This window comes from Vombatus ursinus, unplaced genomic scaffold, assembly GCF_900497805.2.
Source record: "Vombatus ursinus unplaced genomic scaffold, bare-nosed wombat genome assembly UNPS02014158.1, whole genome shotgun sequence".
Taxonomy (NCBI): Eukaryota; Metazoa; Chordata; class Mammalia; order Diprotodontia; family Vombatidae; genus Vombatus; species Vombatus ursinus.
The window spans coordinates 3,780,587-3,799,069 of NW_020953936.1; the positions used below are offsets into that span (position 1 = coordinate 3,780,587).

Consider the following 18,483-nt stretch of genomic DNA (forward strand, 5'->3'; position numbering starts at 1 on the left):
TGGCTAGGCGGTGAGAGGACAAACAGTTGCTAAAGGAAAAGACTCTGGGAAGAAACTGGCATGGGAGGAACTGGCAGTCTCCATCTTTCCCTGTCCTCAACTTGCCACACTAGGGATTTTAGGCAACTTTCCTTTGAGTGAGATCTAGAACTCTTTTTCTTGGTTGAACTGAGTTATCTTACTTCTAGTGGGAGAGCTCCTTCGCTCTATATTGTCTGGTATATTATCTCTTATCCATACCTTCTCCAATTTCTGCTTTACAAAAATTTAGATAAATGGCTTTCTTTACTATTCATTATATGTGTTTATTGTGGAACTGGTATTTGATGAGAAAGGGGTCAAGCCTTAGATATAAAGCTTGGGGTCCTGTTTCTCCCAATAATGAAAGAGTGATCAGAAGTTAGAGTGAACCTGGAAATCATATCCCCTAGACTAACAATGTTTAAGGGAACAGACAGATATAATTTTAGCCTAGTGCCCTCTTCTTTCTGAGGAGAATAGAGTGGCCAAACTTCTGGCCCCAACCTCCAGCTTCCCTTCCTAGAAGGAATTAAAATCTCCCTTGGAGAAGGATAGGGGGAGGAAAGGCTAGAGATGTCTATTCTGCCTTCCTCTGAACTACACAATGACACCACCGATGCTGCATATGGGGGACAGCTCTTACTACATAATATTAAAAATTAGATACGAGGTAGTTAATTCCTATTGATAAAAATACTAAGAATAAAAGAATAACAGCATTCATTAATAGGATAATTAGGACATTAGTATTCAGTAACTTGACATATCCACAGTTAGAATCATTTGGGAGGCTACTATTTTAAGCCTCATTAGAACATAAGCAGTTGTCCCATATTGTTAATTAGTTACTTCCCATTTCACCTTGGCAACAGGCACTGTCCCATCGAAGAGCTAAGCTTAATCTTTTTTCCAGCTGCTTCTCTCTCTGATGCACCAGTGGTCACATAGCCTGAAGCTGTCTCCTTCTCCTGTTTTTTCCCATCCAGATCTGTCTTTAGTTTGTCTCTCCACTCTCAACTCCCTGCTGTCAGCCGCTGCCAGGCCAGTGGATGTGCTACTGCTGCTGTAGCCACAGACCTGCTGATCTTTTGAAAAATCACAAGGTCACCAGGACTCCTGGATAAATCCTCTGTGGGATATTTGTTCACTTAAGATCAGGAAAAAATAAACATAGTGACTAGCTATGTGCTCATGGACTGCATGAAAGCTGCTGGAGAAAGGAGGTAGAGGTCCCATCCTACATTCAGTTCTTAGAAACAACTCAAGGCAAGTCTAATGCTAGCACCCTATTAATTCAGGTTCAATTTGGGGATGAAATGGAGAAGGAAATGCCAAACCACTCCAGCATCTTTGCCAAGAAATTCCCAAATGGGGTCATGAAGAGTTAGACATGGCTGAAATGACTGAGCAACAACAACAATGAATTGGGGATGAAATGAGGCATTCATGAACCATCACACAGTAAATAAAGGCAATTTTTTTGCCCTAATTCAACAGGGATACGATGGGTGGCACTTAGCTTTTATGGGAATGCATCTGGTCAGCTGGGTGAGGTATGGTGACTCTCATGGTCTTCAGAAACCCACTAAGTCAGAGGGCCACCCTCTCCTCATAGATGGGACCTTTTATGCCCAAATGGGGGGTAAGGCTGATAATGGGGAATGATGAGTCATCAGTTCTTCTTGCTCAGTAACCAATATGGGATCGTTGTCATCACGCAATGAAAGCCCCCTAAACTTGGTTGGAAGTATGCTCCCACAAACTTCCATGTGGGCAGAGATTAGGTGTGCATGCTTTGTACAAGGACAAATCTGAGCATGCTCCACTAGCCTATTACACCAGGAAGAGGTTGGGTGGTGAAATATGAAATGAGAGTTTTTGTTTGATACTAGAAATAGTAGTGAGCCACTGGGGTTTATAGAATGAGTGTATGGTGTGTGTGTGTGTGTGTGTGTGTGTGTGTGTGTGTGTGTGTGGTGTGACTGACATAATCAGACCTGTGAATTAAAAAAAAATTACTTTCTTATTTATGCGGGAGATAGACTGGGGTGGTGGAAAGTTTGAAGCTGGAATGACAAATAGGAGACTCTTGCAATAATCCCAATAATCAGTGATGAGGGCCTGGCTTCCAGATTATTTTAGACTGTGGGTCACATCCCACAGTTTAAAAAGTGCTGAAGGGGTCGCAAGTGGAAAAAGTTTAAGAAGCCCTGCTGTAAACATAGTTCACGTGACAACTCAGAGGTCTTTCCTGATCTCTCCTCCCAGTTGTTCATATTTACTCTCTATTGAAATTACTTTATATTGCTTTGTATTATATGTCTTATCTACTTATATAATAGGATAATGGCCAATGAGGGTCCTGTTCTTAATTGTTCAGTTGTCTCAGTCATATCTGACTCTTTGCGACACCATTTGGGGTTTTCTTGGCAAAGATACTGGAGTGGTTTGCCATTTCCTTCTCCAATTCATTTTACAGGTGAGGAAACTGAGGCAAACAGTGTTCAGTGGCTTGCTTAGGGTCACACAGCTAGAAAGTGTCTGAGGCTGGATTTGAACTCTGGAAGATGAGCCTTCCTGACTCCAGACCCAGCGCTCTTTGCACTATGGCACCACTTAGCTTCCTCTGATGCAATTCCCTATGTGGATATTAACTTAGCTAACTTCTGGGCAGGTGTTCTGTAGGGCCATATTTCTGGTCAGCTTACTGTGTGACTTTTGGTTAGCTTTCAAGATGGTCCTGCGCATTTTTACAAAAGAATTAGTCTTCCCTTGAAGAGCTGCTGTGGACCTCCATATGAGGGAGGGACCTGGCACCCTCTCTCACCCAGAATGGACATGAAGCCAAGAGTACATGGCCCTGCAATGGATGGAAGAGATGGCTATATAAATGCTACCTATTATTAACAATGATAATGAATCTAAGTTGCCAGGCAAATAGATGTTAATTACAATAAAATTATTAAATGTAAGTGGTGAGGTTGGAGAAGGCTTCCTGATTTTAAACTTGACAAACTATCCATTGTACCCAAGTGCTTCTATTCAGTTTTCCTAACAAAGCATAATATCTTTAGAGGGTATACCAGTTTGGAAACTTTTAAATTGCAATTGCAATTCAAATTTACTTTCCAATTACTCCAGGAAATTCCCTAAATACTGTCTCTGGAGGAGATGGTTGCTGCTTCATTTACCATATCAATAAGACTTTTCAAATGAAAATGACCCTAGGAAGGGCTTAATTAATAATAACTGGTGGAAAAAATTGCTAATAGATAAAATGTTAGAAAATCAGTCTGGAGTATGTAGGGGTGAGATTATAAATCAAATTCACTTTCTTTCTGTGGTTACCTTCTATTTTTACTGTATATTTCTACTATGTGCCTGGTTGACATTCTAGTCTTAGAATGTGAGTTTCTTGAGGGCAGAGACCATGTTTTCTCTTTCTTTGTATCCCCAGGACTTAGCACAGAGTTTGACACATTTGCATTGTTGCTGCTTCAGTCATTTTAGTTGTGTCTGATTTTTCGTAACCCCATTTGGGGTTTTCTTGGCAATGATACTGGAGTGGTTTGCCATTTCCATCATTAGCTCATTTTACAGATGAGGAAACTGAGGCAAACAGGGTGAAGTGACTTGCCCAGGGTCCCACAGCTAGTAAGAGCCTGAGGCTAGATTTGAATTTAGGAAGATGAGTCTTCCTCACTTCAGGTCTGGCAATCTAGCCCCTATGTCACCAAGCTGTTCCACCTGGCCTATAGTAAGCACTTAATAAAAACTTGTTGAGTAACTGATTGATAAATCAAAGTTCATCCTTTGCCTTAGTTAACCCCAGCAAGGACTAGCCACAGCATTTGGTAGGTTGGCAAATTCAGAAGACTGAGTTGTTGGTGTATACTCTTATTTCATTCTCTGTGTTGCTTCACCCTCCAAAGGAAGGCCAATTCCAATATCCTCCCCCGCCCCCAGTATACATTGTATTTTTTCAATTTACCCAAGTAAAATTTTCCTAAAGAGCAAGTCTGACCACATCACTTCTTTTTTTTTGAAATTTATTTTTTTTGAGTTTTCAAAGTCAATTTATACCCACCCTCTTTATGTATACCCCTTTAACATGGTGTAATAACAATACAATTCTCAAGAGTTACAAGTGTCATCTTCCCTTGTAGGGATGTAAACAGTTTGCCCTTATTAGCAACATATTGTATCTTTCTGTCCCATTTGCCTTTTTATGTCTATCCTGACTCGTGTATTTGAAGATCAAATTTTCTGTTAAGCTCTGGTCTTTTTATCAGGAAGGTATGGAAGTCCCCTATTTCGTTGAATGTCCATCTCCTCCCCTCTTCATGTTCCACTTGAGTCTTGTATTTGAAAATCAAATTTTCTATTCAGCTCTGGTCTTTTCATCAAGAATGCCTGAAAGTCCTCTATTTCACTGAATGACCATTTTTTCCCCTGCAGGATTATACTCAGTTTTACTGGGTAGGTGATTTTTGGTTGTAATCCTATCTCCTTTGCCCTCTGGAATATTATATTCCATGCCCTGCAGTCCCTTAATGTAGAAGCAGCTAAATCTTATGTTATCCTGATTGTGTTTCCACAATACTTGAATTGCTTCTTTCTGGCTGCTTGTAATATTTCCTCCTTGACCTGGGAACTCTGGAATTTGGCTACAATATTCCTAGGAGTTTTCCTTTGGGGATCTCTTTCAGGCAGTGATTGGTGGATTCTTTCAATTTCTATTTTGCCCTCTGGTTCTAAAATGTCAGGACAGTTTTCCTGGATAATTTCTTGAAAGATGATGTCTAGGCTCTTTTTTTGATCATGGCTTTCAGACAGTCCAATAATTTTAAAATTCTCTCTCCTGGATCTATTTTCCAGGTCAGTTGTTTTTCCAATGAGATATTTCACATTGTTTTCTAATTTCTCATTCTTTTGGATTTGTTTTATAGTGTTTTGATTTCTCATAAAGTCACTAGCTTCCAATTGCTCTATTCTAATTTTTGAGGAAGTATTTTCTTCAGTAATCTTTTGGACTTCCTTTTCCATTTGGCCAATTTTGTTTTTTAGGGCATTCTTCTTCTCATTGGCTTTTTGGACCTCTTTTACCATTTGGGTTAGGCTATTTTTTAAGGTGTTATTTTCTTCAGTATTTTTTTTTGTGTCTCCTTTAGCAAGCTGTTAGCTTGTTTTTCATGATTTTCTTGCAGAACTCTCAGTTTTTCCTTTACTTCTCTTACTTGCTTCTCAAAATCCCTTTTGAGCTCTTCCAAGGCCTGCGACTGATTCATATTCTTCTTGGAGGTTTTGGATTTAGGAGCTTTGGCTTCATTGTCTTTTTCTGGTTGTATATTTTGATCTTCTTTGTCACCAAAGTAAGATAATATTGTCTGACTCTTTTTGCACTGCTTACTCATGATCCCAGCCAATTACTTGAGTTTTAAACTCTTTGTTAAGGTAAAAGTCTGCTTCCAATGTGGAGAATGTACTGTCCCAAGGTTAGGGGCTTTGTACAGCTGTTTTCAGAGCTACTTCTTGGGACCTGAAAATTTTCAGTTCTTCCAAGGTGCTATGATAAGGGGCGAAGTGTTTTCTCTCCACCTCCACAACAAGCTCTACCACGCCAGCACTCCTCCTCACCCCAGGACCACCCCTCAGAACTGTGACCCAGATCCAAGCATGGGCAAAGCAAGAGAATCTTGCCTCAGCACTGGCAAAGAGATCCCTATAATGCCCCTCTGATCAGCCACTTGATTCCCCCTCAGTCTGTGGGCTGGAAGCTCAGGAAACAGCCACGGCCTCCAGGGGTGGCTGAGACCTAGCTGCTTCTCTCACCTCAGTCACAGACTTTTCCTACTGACCTTCCAAGTTGTTTTTGGCATTTGTGGTTTGAGAAGTCTGGAAACTGCCACAGCTGCCTGTGATTCAGTCCTCTGAGACCTGCTCCACGGTTGCTGTGGCCTGCGCGCCCACACCAAACTGCGCTCCTCTCCCTGCCCGGCGCGGTAGACCTTTCTGATCAACCATCCAGGCTGTCTTTGGCTGGAAATTTGTTTCACTCTGTCTTTTTCTGGGTTCTGCTGCTTTAGAATTTGTTTAGAGCCATTTTTATAGGTATTTGGAAGGTTTTGGGGGGAGAGCTCCAGCAAGTCACTGCTTTCCCTCTGCCATCCTATTTTTAGTTTTCAACATTCACTTCCACAAGATTTTAAGTTCCAAATTTTCTCCCCATCTTGCCTCTCCCCCTACCCCAAGATGGCATGCATTCTGAGTACCCCTTCCCCTAATCTGCCCTCCCTTCTATCTCTCCCTGCCTTCTTTTATACCCTTCCCCTTCTATTTTCCTGTATGGCAGGATAGATTTCTATACTCCATTTCCTGTATTTCTTATTTCCCAGTTGCATGTGAAAACAATTTTTTTAACATGTGTTTTTAAAACTTTGGAGTCCAAATTTTCTCCCTTCCTCCCTCCCCACCCACCCTCATTGAAAAGGCAAGCTATATATGTGCAGTTATGCAAAACACTTCCATAGTAGACATGCTGTGAAAAACTAACTATATTTCCCTCAATCTTATCCCATCCACCCCATTTGTTCTATTCTCTCTTTTGACCCTGTCCCTCCTTAGAAATGTTTGCTTCTGATTACCCCCTCCCCCAATCTGCCCTCCTCTCTATCATGCCCCTGCTTTCTTTCAAAAAAAAATTTTTTAGGCAATTGGGGTTAAGTGACTTGCCCAAGGTCACACAGCTAGTAAGTATCAAGTATTTGATCTGAGGCTGGATTGGAACTCAGGTCCTTCTGACTTCAGGACTGTGCTCTATTCACTGCTCCACCTAACTGCCCCAATCCCCCTGCTCTCTTGTCCCTTTCCCCCACTTTTTCCTGTAGGGTAAGATAGATTTCCATATCCAATTGAGTGTGTATGTTATTCCCTACTTAAGCCAAATCCTATGAGAATAAGATTCACTCATTCCCTCTCACCTTCACCTGTTTCCCCTCCACTATAAAAGCCTTTACTTGTCTGTTTTATGTGATATAATTTATCCCATTCTTCCCCTCCCTTTCTCTTCTCCCAGTATAATCCTCTCTCACCCCTTAATTTTATTCTCCAGATATCACCCCTTCATCTTCAACTCACTCTGCGCCCTCTATCTATTTATCTATCTATCTATATATACATACATATAATTATTTCCCTCCAACTACCCTAATACTGACGAGGGTCTCATGAGTTACAAATATCATCTTTCCATGCTGGAATGTAAACAATTCAACCTTAATAAGTTTCTTATGATTTCTCTTTCCTGTTTACCTCTTCATGTTCCACTTGAGTCTTGTATTTGAAAGTCAAATTTTTTATTCAGCTCTGGTCTTTTCATCAAGAATGCTTGAAAGTCCTCTATTTCACTGAATATCCATTTTTTCCCCTGAAGGATTATACTCAGTATTGCTGGGTAGGTAATTCTTGGTTGTAATCCTATCTCCTTTGCCCTCTGGAATATTATATTCCATGCCCTGCAGTCCCTTAATGTAGAAGCAGCTAAATCTTATGTTATCCTGATTGTGTTTCCACAATACTTGAATTGCTTCTTTCTGGCTGCTTGTAATATTTCCTCCTTGACCTGGGAACTCTGGAATTTGGCTACAATATTCCTAGGAGTTTTCCTTTGGGGATCTCTTTCAGGAGGTGATTGGTGGATTCTTTCAATTTCTATTTTGCCCTCTGGCTCTAAAATATCAGGGCAGTTTTCCTTGATAATTTCTTGAAAGATGATGCTTAGCTCTTTTTTTGATCATGACTTTCAGATAATGCAATAATTTTTAAATTCTCTCTCCTGAACCTATTTTCCAGGCCAGTTATTTTTCCAATGAGATATTTCATATTCTTTTCTACTTTTTCATTCTCTTGGATTTGTTTTACAGTGTCTTGACTTCTCATAAAGTCACTACTTCCAATTGCTCCATTCTAATTTTTAAGGGAGTATTTTCTTCAGTAATCTTTTGGACTTCCTTTTCCATTTGGCCAATTTTGCTTTTTAGAGCATTCTTCTCCTCATTGGTTTTTTGGACCTCTTTTGCCATTTGGGTTAGGCTATTTTTAAGGTGTTATTTTCTTTGGTATTTTTGGGGTCTCCTTTAGCAAGCTGTTGCCTTGTTTTTCATGATTTTCTTGCATTACTCTCATTTCTCTTCCTGGTTTTTCCTCTACTTCTCTTACTTATTTCTCAAAATTCTTTTTGAGCTCTTCCATGGCCTGGGACCAATTCATATTTTTCATAGAGGCCTTGGATGTGGAAGCTTTGACTTTGTTGTCTTCTTCTGGTTGCATGTTTTGATCTTCTTTGTCACCAAAGAAAGATTCTATGGTCTGACATTTTTTGTGCCTTTGTTTCTTCATGATCCCAGCCAATTACTTGAGTGTTAAACTCTTCATTAAGGTCGGGCTTTGCTTCCAGTGTGGAGAATGTAGTGTCCCAAGCTTTGGGGGTTTTGTGAAGTTGTTTTCCGAGATACTTCTAGGTACCTGTAAATTTTCAGTTCTTCCAAGGTGGTATGATAAGGGGTGAGGTATTTACTCCTTTCCTGGTCCATGCTCTAGTCTATGAGTGACCACAAGTACTCTTTTCCGCCTTGGAACTGTGAGGAAGATTTCCTCTCCACCACCACCACAAGCTCCACCATGCCAACACTCCTCCTTGCCCCAGGACCGCCACCCAGAACTATGACCCAGATCCAAGCACGGGCAAAGCAAGAGAATCCTGCACCAGCAAAGAGATCCCTGCAATCCCCCTCTGATCAGCCACTCGATTCCCCCTCAGTCTGTGGACCAGAAGCTCCAGAAACAGCTGCCACCCCAGGGCCGCGCTCAGGGACTGGGGTTGGGACCAAGCTTCTCTCTCTCACTGCAGTCACAGACTTTTCCTACTGACCCTCTAAGTTGTCTTTGGCATTTGGGACTTGAGAAATCTGGAAACCACCACAGTGCCTGTAATTCAGTCCTCTGAGGACTGCTCCAGGTTCACTGAGGCTTGTTTTGCCCATGCGTCCATGCCAAACGTGCTGCTCTCCCCTCTTGGTGCGATATACCTTTCTGATCAACCATTCAGGCTGTCTTGGGCTGGAAATTTGTTTCACTCTGTCTTTTTGTGGGTTCTGTTGCTTTAGAATTTGTTTAGAGCCATTTTTTACAGGTATTTGGAGGGGTTTGGGGGACAGCTCAAGCAAGTCACTGCTTTTACTTTGCCATCTTGGCTCTGCCTACACATCACATCTTTTCAGTGACTTGCTAATACCTCCAGGAAAAAAACAAAACAAAACAAAAAAGTCCTTGGCTTGGTATTGAAAGGCCTTATTCCTCTTTGCTGACTGCTAGAACCATGTAAACTTATTTGCTATTCCCTGAACTTGGCATTCCACCTTTCACCTCTGTGCCCTTGTCCCCCATGCCTATAATGCACTCTCTTCTCTCCACTGCCTCTTGGATCCCCTAATTCTTTCAAAGCTCAAGTCATGTGATACTTCCTATGGGAACCTCTGTTTCCCTCATATTATAAAGCTCATGCATTGTATTCCCTTCTCTGCAAGAATATAAGTTCCTTGAGTAATAGAACTGTTTTTATTTCATTTCTATATCCTTAGGATATCCCTAGCATGTGCTTTGCTCTTAGTAAGTGCTCAGTGAATGTCTATTGCACTGGATGAACTTTTTCTTTTCCTCTAAAAGCAGATGCACCTTTCCCTATGGTTTATTTCTAAATTTCAATTTCAGTCTGGATGCAACAATCCAAACAATTTGTAAAACATTCCTATATTCCTGAATTCAGTATTCCATGCAGATACAAGCAGAAATACACTTCAGAGAATATCAAATTCATTATCTAATATGTACCTACCATTACACAGATGTGACTCTTGTGCTCCATCAATATGCCTTTAATGATCTAATTTAATCTCCACATTATTAAATTTCATTTTTCTTTTGATGAGACTTGTGATTTCACTGGCACGTGAAAATAGTGGTTAGAAAACAACCTCTCCCGGCACAAATATGCAACTGCTTTGTACTTTATAGACCTAGAGAGTTGACTGGGGCACTGAAGAAATTAAATGACTTGCCCAGATCTCATATCAGAAGGAGGAAGGGAAGGAGAAGGGAATAAGCATTTATATAGATCCTACTATGTACCAGTCATAGCAGGACAACTCTGATAGGTAGGTGCTTTTATGATCAGCATTTTATAGTTGAGGGAACTGAGGCAAAGAGAAGTCAAATGACTTGTCCAGGGTCATTTAAGTAGTAGTAGTTATTATAATAATAGCTATCCTTTATATCACACCTACTATGTGCCAGGCACTGTGCTAAACACTTTACAAACATAATCTCATTTAATCTTCCCAACAACCCTGGGAGGTAAGTGCTATGAGGAAACTGGGGTTAAGTGACTTACCCAGAGTGATACGGTAGTAAATGTCTGAGGCTGGATTTGAACTCAGGACTTCCTGACTTGAGGCCCAGCACTCTATTCATTGCACCATTAGCTGTTTCTGAAAGAAGAGCCTTGAACCTATGTCTTCTTGACTTCATGGGTCTCACAATCATGCTACCTCTCCCTAGTTTGCTGTTTAAAGGCCTTTACAATATGGTTTCCAAGTTTATAATATACTATTTCGCTTCTTGTACTCTACTTATAGCATAACTAGCCTACTTGATCATAATTAGAATCAAATCAAAATCCAATTTCCCTTCCATTATAATTTGCAATAAATAAAATTATGCTTTTAAAGAAATGCAAATGAATACCACTTATTATAGAAAAAGTTTCTAGCATGACTTCTAACATTTTTTTTATTTTTTGGATGGAAAGAAATTCTTCACACAAATTTTTTTTTCTGATCCTCAAATTTTTCTTTTTCTTTTTTTTAAAGCATATAATATTTAATTTCCCCAATTACATGTTAAAAAAGTTTAAAAATTTTTTTTTTAAGTTTTGAGTTCCAAATTCTATCCTTCCCTCTCCTGCCCCCTCCCTGAGATGGTAAATAATCAGATATAGGCTATACATGTGCAATTGTAAACAATTCCATGTTAGTCATTTTGTACAAGAAAGAAAGTGAAAAATAGCATGCTTTAGTCTGTAATCAGACAATATCAGTTCTTTCTCTGGAGGCAGATAATTTGCTTCATCATTAGTCCATTGGGATTGTCTTGGATCATTGTATTGCTGAAAATAGCTAAGTCATTCATAGTTGATCATCACGCAATATTGCTGTTTCTGTGTTCAATGTTCTCCTGGTTCTGCTCACTTCACTTTGCACCAGTACATGTAAGTTTTTCCAGAGTTTTCTGAAATCATCTTGCTTGTCATTTCTTATAACACAATAACATTCTGTCACAATCACATACCACAGCTTGTTCTGGTCCTCAAATTTTTTCAACAAATCTACTAGCCAGGAACAAGAAGATGAAGCTCCACTGTTGTTGATGAAAAGAATAGTTTGTTACAGTTATCTTGACATTAACAGATCTTCCCAGCCCCCTTTTTTTCATCTTTTTGTTGTACTAATTTTATCTTTAACATTATTGGTATGATCTGACTCACTTGGGTCTCTCATTAAACTTTTGATCAGTTGCAGCAATTTATTTGCATTGATAAAACCTCCTTATGAAATTGTGATTGTCCACTTGTGTATCTGTTCCTTTATCCATGTCCCATTGTTTGGCATCAATATTTTGCCAGGTCAGATTTGCTTTAATTGCATGCCATATTCCATCATTTTTATTCTTTCTTCTAATATGGGATTGATTTTGATATTAGCTCTACTAAGTTGGTGATCTCCATCAGGGTCAACAAACTGTCACCCAGGGCCAAATCCAGCCTGTTGCCTTTTTTTTTGTAAAACCCACAAAGTAAAAATGGTTTTTAAAAGTTTCAAATTTTAAAATGTAGCACTGTAACATTTTAAAATTTAAAAACTATTTTCAGTTTTTAGGCCATCCCAAAATAGGCAGTGAGCCAGATTTGGTTACAGACCACATTTTGTTGACCCTTGGTCTAGCCTGACTGTCTTTGCTGTTGATTTTAAAATGACCTCAACCTTAGTAGTCTGTCGTTCTTTGTTATAGTAAAGATTTTTGTGATGTCATTCAGTGTGAACCAGGTCTAGAACCAGTGGGAATGAGGTTACATCAATCTCAGAGGCAAAAGTGTAAAGGTTTGTGCTTGCTTGTAATAACATCAGTGGAAGCCTGTTAGGAACATTGAGTTCAGATGGAGGGCTGAACATTAGCCTATAGAACACTTCTTCAACTCCCACTTTTATTTCTCCAAAGAATAGTACTTTTACCTCAATGGGCAGATCTAAGACAAGTATCAGAGTTGGACAGGACCTCAGAATCTGTTCTATTGCTGAGCAAGAAGCCCCTCTACAACCAACCTGACAAGAGGACATCCAGCCACTGACTGGATAATACCTCCAGTGAGTGGTAAGTTACCCTACCTCCAGAGGTAGCCCATTCCACTTTTGCATAGCTCTAACTGCTATAAAGTTGTTTTTTATATTTGGCCTAATTTTGTCTCTTACCAACTTTCATCCATTGTCCTTAGTACTATTTCCTGAGGAAGAACCACTGTTGATAATAGAACTCTTGTTCTGTGTTTATGTCTAGTTGCAAGGCCATGGGGAGGGAGTGTCATCAGGGAATGGGGACCTATTTCTGGGAAAAACAGATGAGTATGGAATTTATAATAGAGCTATTTCAGCAATTCTACGTGTATGTGTATTGCTGAAAGATTCACTTTTAAAACACCAAACTGAGATCGATACACAGGTGCATGAATTTTTATTCAATAATGTAAAATTTAGTCAAATAAAGATGTAAAGAAAGAATATTAACAGTGTTACTGTAGTCAAGAAGGTATGACAGTTGTGTTGTGGGAGCAAGTAAGCAGCAGAGGTTTCTAGTAGCCTTAAGGAGGACATCAGCTTCTCTCTCACTCTGAAGTTGACTTTAAGAAAGACAGAAAACAAGAAGAACACAGGCTTGCACTTTGATATTCCTAAATTGGTTCTCCTCCTCCTCTTCCTCTTCTTTCTCTTCTTCCTTCTCCTCTTCCTCTTCATCTGAGTTATAAAGCTAATAATGTAGAGTTTGAGTAAGAGAGCCAGGTGAGGCAGCACCCTTCTGCTTGGGAGAAGCATAGGTTTCCTAGGTGCTCTTCTCCCGGTGATTAGTGATCATGTTTATACTCCAAAGGCCTAGGTTGTGATGGCTTTATCACAAGGTCAACAAGCACTGTATTCTTGACAGCACCATCTGAGTCCTTCACCATCCTCTCAGGTGTGTCACTGTCAGTAGCGATGGAATCCTGATGCTCAGAAACCTTATTATTCACAAAAGTAATTAGAAAGGATGACGTACTTTTTAAGGTTTGAGACATTAAAATTATGGTAGAATGGTCTGTTTAATAATTTAGAAGCACTTTCAGCATTAATTGAATTCTTTTGTTGTATACCTGGTTGCTTCAGAGATGACCATTACCACTAGGTAGTTTATAGATTTCTGATATCTCCTGCAATGTTCTTATTCATCATTTCCACATTTAACATTGCAGGTGCTGACCAGAGCACAGCCTCTCCCTGGAACTCCCTTAGTGTCTGAAAAAATGCAAATCTCTTTCCCTTTAGGGAACAGAGAGAGGTCCAGTTTGCAAAGCAAATCTTCATTTTTGATGAGACCTAAGTTCAAGTCAGATTTCTTGAATCTGTGTTCTAGAACCTTGCTGAATTCTGAAATTTTTACCTTTAGTTTACCATGGGAACTACTAGGTGAAGGCCTTGTGTCAAGAACACAAAAGACACAAAGGATTCTGGAAAAAGGTTGAGAAATTATTTTTTGACTTGGATTTTCCCATATAGCTAGTATGTGTGTATATACCTACATTGGTATGTGTATACATAGCTATAGATACATAATATACACACATTGAAACACATATTTATGCATATGTTTGTATGTGCATGTGTGTGTGTGTAGAGAGCAAAAGAGGCAGAGGCAGAGATAGAGACAGAGAGAGGAAAATGGGTAGATAAATTCAGTATGTTTAGGAATTCAGTATATAGTTCCATATAAATCCCAAGCCAGCAAAAACAAACAAATTGAAGAAATTTCTCTGTCAATGGTCAGTATGTTAATACAATGTTATATCTGAGATGACCAAAATATTAAGCAATGCAAAGAAACTAAAAAAAAAAAAAACTCTTAAAGTTAACTTAAATTGCCTTCCTCTAACATGTATACAGGGTGTCCCAAAAATCTTAGTATAATTTTAAGCTTTAAGAGTTTAAAACTACATTAAGGTTTTTGCAACATCCTGCATCAAAATTTTGTACAATATTATAGAAATAAACAGATCATTCTATATGGTATCTCTTTTTTCTAATAGAAAATATTCAATACTTTTCTTCTATTACCTTTTTTTCTCTCACTTTTGAGAATCCAGTTTCCTGCTGTCTTTTTTTATTGATAGCTTGAGGACTAAGTTGCTCGATAATGGTATTGATCTGCTTTGATGATGTTTTACATGAACTGAGATCATCCAAAATTAAATAATGTTCAGTTTCTGCATCAGCTACCTGAGCTGCCCGGTTAGCTTCATTAATTGCATTATCTACCTGTTGCAGTACTCCTTGCTCTAATGTATCTTGGTCATGAACACTAAATTCTAAATGCTTTTGCAGCTGAAACCCACAGACCAGGTTTTCCTCCTGTTTATATGCAACATTGACTGTTCTCTCCTTGAGAATTCATACATACCAACCATTGAAGAAGTGGATAGCCTACTGTCAAAGGCCTGAGAGACAGAGCTTTTTTAAATGTTATCATGAGAGCCACCATTTGCTTGACCCAATGTTATTCCTTTAACATTTCTGAAAATGCTGGATATTTAAATAATATTTCTTTTAGGTTTGACCTGAGTGGAGAGTATTACCCCTCCTTATATTTCAACGCATTATATTCAGCTCAATGCTCTAGTCCAGGCATGTAGAACCTGTGGCCTTAAGACCACATGTAGGCTTCTAGGAACTTGGGTGTGGTCTTTTGGCTGAGTCCAAGTTTTACAGAACAAGTCCTTTTATTAAGGGCACTTATTCTGTGATTTTGCATTCAGTCAAAGGGCCACACTTGAAGAATTAGAAGACCATGTGTGGCCTTGAGACTACAGGTTCTAGTTCCTCAAGATCCTGACACTGTCATCCACTGTGTCACCGATCCCACCCAGCTTTTGTCATATGGAATTTTGATAAACATTCTATATCTTTATTAAAGTCATTGATAAAAATGTTAAACGGTATCAGGAAGCTAAGCACAGATCTCTGGATTACTTCACTTGGAGCCTCCAGCCATATTACCATTGAACTATTAACAACTACTCTTTGATCTGGCCAACCAACCAATTTTAAATCCATCACATTGTCACTCTGTCATAAGTGTGGCATGGGATACTTCGAATGAATAAATGAATAGATGAGTGAATGAAGAAATGAAAAAAGTATCTATTGAGCAGTTACTATTCACCAAGAATTGTACTAAGAGCTGAAAGATACATGGAAAAATGAGTAAGGTCCCTACTCAAATGAAATAATATTTGTAAGGCACTTAGCATAGTTCCTAGCACATTGTGGGCACTTAATAAATGCTTATACCTTTCCCTTCCCTCTAAAGGAAATCATATTCTAAAATGGGGAGACCATGCATATAGGGGGATTCAGCTTCAGGGAAAATGGAAAAACCCAGGTGTCTTTAAGGTATAATTGCAGGCTGGAGGACAAGGTCTAGGAGCCCTTAGAGTACATCAGCAGGGTGAAGGACAATGCCCAGGGCTCTGAAAGTCACGATGGCCAAGCAGAAATCTTTGCTAGAAGGAGGTACAGGAGACACAGCCAAGTAAGACAATTTTGTTAATGCCATGTTTTATGTATATATATTATATATATATGCATACACACATATATGTATATATATATGTATGCATGTATATAAAATTTACACACACATATACACATATACACATATACATATATACACATATATGTATGCATGTATACATATACATATATAACTGTACATAATAGAAGTTCATGTTTAAGTTAATAAAAAAGAAAATTTATATACATGTATATGTATCACATATTAAAACTTCGCTTTAATAGATAAAGTATATCTATAGTATTCCCCCTACCTAAATTTCACAACCATACCAAAAACGAAAATGAAGTTGGTTTGGAATAATCTATTCTTGATGAAGCCAAGCTGACTTTTTATGATTATTAGATGCCTACCCGTCATATTTCAAATGATGCATTTCAGAATTTTCTAAAAATTAAAATCAAACTCATTGGCATGTGGCTTACAGACTTTCTTCCATTTTTTTTGAAAATCAAGACATTTTTCTTTCTCCAATCTTGTGAGACCTCTCACTTATTAAAAATTATTTTTTCAAGTGTCATTGACAGTAGCAATCACATCTGGCAGTTCTTTCAGTACTTGAGGATGTAGTTCATCTGGGCCAAGTGCTTTGGATTCATCAAGGTGCCCTCTTACTGAACTTGGCCATCAACTCTCTGTTAAACATTTTTGTTCAGTCATTTCCAATGCAAAAGTCATTCCCCTTGGCAGAGAAAACAGAAGCAAGATAACTATTGAGTACGTCTACCTTCTCTCACATCTACCCCAAGGAAAGGTCCTATCCATTCTCTCACTTTTATTTTTCTCTCAATTTAACAAAACAAAATAAAATCATCAAACAAACACAAATCCTTTTTGTTGTCATTAGCTTTCCTTACCAAACTCGGCTCATTCTGGGCATTAGCATTCCTGATACTATTTTTATAGGACAGTGCCATTTCTTTCTTTCTTTCTTTCTTTCTTTTTTTTTTTCACTAATTCTCTGTTAATAGATTTTGATTCTATCTTTATTTTAAAAATCTAAGTTGATTGGTTAGTTCCATGTGCATCCACATTGGTTTATTCAGACAAATCCAAATTTTCTTCCCCATTGGAATTGTTTCCATTCATGTCTTCATAATTTTATTCTTGAATAAACTCCCAGAGTCAGAGCCAAGATGGTGGAGTGATAGGAAGCAATGCAGTAAGCACCTCTCCACAAATTCCTCCTGATATTCTAGAAAATGCACCAGACAGAATTCTGATGGGGAAATCCAGAAAAAGTCAACGAGTACTTTGTCCAGCTCAGCTTTTCACAGGGAGACTGACAGGATAGTTTGCTAATACTGGAAAAGAGGATCAGGCCAGGAGCATCTTGTTTATGGAGAACAGCTAGGTGGCACAGAGGATAGAGGGCTGGGCCTGAGGTTAGGAAGATTCATCTTCCTGAGTTCAAGTCTGGCCTCAGACACTTAGTCACAGTGTGACCCTGGGCAAGTCACTTAACCCTGTTTACCTCCTCGTCTCTAATATGAGCTGGATCCAGAAATGACAAATCACTCCAGTATCTCTGCCAAGAAAATCCCAAATGGGACAACAAATAGTTGGACGTGAATTAAAAATGACTGAACAATGTTATGAAAATGCTGTTTATGAAGCACTCCAGAGCCAAGGGAGAGGCTGTGCACTAGGGAAAGAGGAGGTCTTAGATCCATATGGGCTATGCCCAGACCTACGCCAGGGCAGCGGCATTGTTGCCCTCTACTCAGTCCTGGGTCACAGATCCAGAGTGGAGCAGAAAGAGGACTTACCCATGGGAGTGGCTTTCTGGGGAGGAAAGGTCCTGGGTGGCATGTGAAAAAGGAGGAAGTTCAAAAGCCAGCCAGCCTGCAGCAGTAGTAGTGTGGCTCACTCCTCTCCACCCTGGAACTGCAATCAGGAACTGCTTATGGGCAATAGAGTTGCCTATCAGCACCAATTGTACCCAGTGCCAGCAAAAGGTCCTCTCTTTCTCACTAGTTGTCTGATCCCTTTACTATCTCTGGGCTTAGAGCTCCCAAAGATGCTGCTGCTGCTGTTGGAGCGAACTCCAATGTCCACCACTGATGCTGCACCCACCCTGGTGTTACAGATCTCTCTTATGAACCACCTAAGTTGTCTTAGGCTAGAAAAATGTCTCCTTCTGACCATTTGTTGACTCTGTCACTTCAAAATGTGGTTCAAAATGTTATTTTAAAGTTGTTTGGAGGGTAATGTTGAAGAGATTGGTTGGGTCACGGCCTGTACTCCTCCATCTTGGCTCTACCACAAAGGAAAATTCTATTGTGGGTCTGATTTCCACCAACAAGGAAGAACTGGTTGCTGTGGGGAAATGATGGTGTCCTATTCCAAAGTCTAGGAATGAGATTTTTGGTTTTTTAAATACAAACTCTGTCTTTTTTTATCTTCTATAGCGTTCATTCAGTAGGCATATATTCACTAAGCACACACTGCAAGCAAGACTCTCTTCTAGCAATT

The 18,483-nt window shown here is 39.3% G+C and overlaps 1 pseudogene; it reads right to left on the reverse strand.

The window, feature by feature from the left end:
* The window catches only part of LOC114040860, a 44,813-nt pseudogene extending 26,657 nt beyond the window's left edge, over window positions 1–18,156 (reverse strand).
* Window positions 18,157–18,483: the final 327 nt, after the last annotated feature.